Genomic DNA, 1100 nt, shown 5'->3' with positions numbered 1-1100 from the left:
AAATACTCGCATTCAAGGCGACGTCGTCGTTTTGGTCGTCATTATGTAATTTCCATTTGGGCCGAGCCCTAGTACGACGTTGATACGCTTCAGTGGAGGCTCACTACGCTTATGGGCTCCAGCTCATACAGCGAATTGTTCAAACGTGTCTTTTTTTTTTTTCCAATCGACTTGAAATATTTTTTTTTTAAAAAGAAACAATCAAATTTTTTAAAGCATTATTTTTTAATTTATTCGCTAATATTAAAAAATATTATTTTATAAATGGGGGACGTTCAATATAATTGCGTCCCAAGAAATACTACCTTATATGGGTAGTTTAGTATTTTCATTTTCTATCACCTTATATTATATATATATATATATATATATTTATATATATATATATATATTTATATATATATATATTGGCAAAAGAAAGTGACTTTGATCAGAAGATGGAATATTGAGAAATTCATGGATACCCCTAGGCTATAATATTATTGAAGATAAAGGCATCCAATTAAGGTGATGGAAACATGATTACATTTAGTACTCGTGATCACCATCTCCCATCTCGCAAAAACTATGTTTTCTTGTACTACTGATGTTTATTGCGACAACAAAAAGGTCAAAATAGGTATAAAGTTGCCGTAAATGATTGCACAATGAATTTCTCATCAGCATTTTCCAACTTTGCACTGGAATTTAACGACAAAATGACAAACGTTGCAATTAATTAAGGTCTATTTGTGACAATTTCTTTTGAGGCTAAATGAAAACACTCGCAAAATGACGTATTTTCTTGTAGTGAGTGTTTTGGTTGTCGATATCTAATTAAGATGCATGAAGGCATGCATCCGTCTTGTATTTGAATTTATTTATTTATTTTAAATTAAGCATTATCATTGAAGTAATCAACATGTGATAGTTAATTTCTATCGTGAAGTTCAGATCTACAAAGAGACTAGAGAATTCTAAAGAATATTCTTGACCTAAATTTAGCCGTCTACGACGATTCATTTGTGCATTCCTCGTATAGACATATATAATTATGTAGAATGATTTCCTCCTGTGTATATATATATATATATATATTTATAGAAACGACCATATATATG

Source organism: Juglans microcarpa x Juglans regia, chromosome 2D, assembly GCF_004785595.1.
Source record: "Juglans microcarpa x Juglans regia isolate MS1-56 chromosome 2D, Jm3101_v1.0, whole genome shotgun sequence".
Lineage (NCBI taxonomy): Eukaryota > Viridiplantae > Streptophyta > Magnoliopsida > Fagales > Juglandaceae > Juglans > Juglans microcarpa x Juglans regia.
This window is presented reverse-complemented; position numbering follows the sequence as displayed.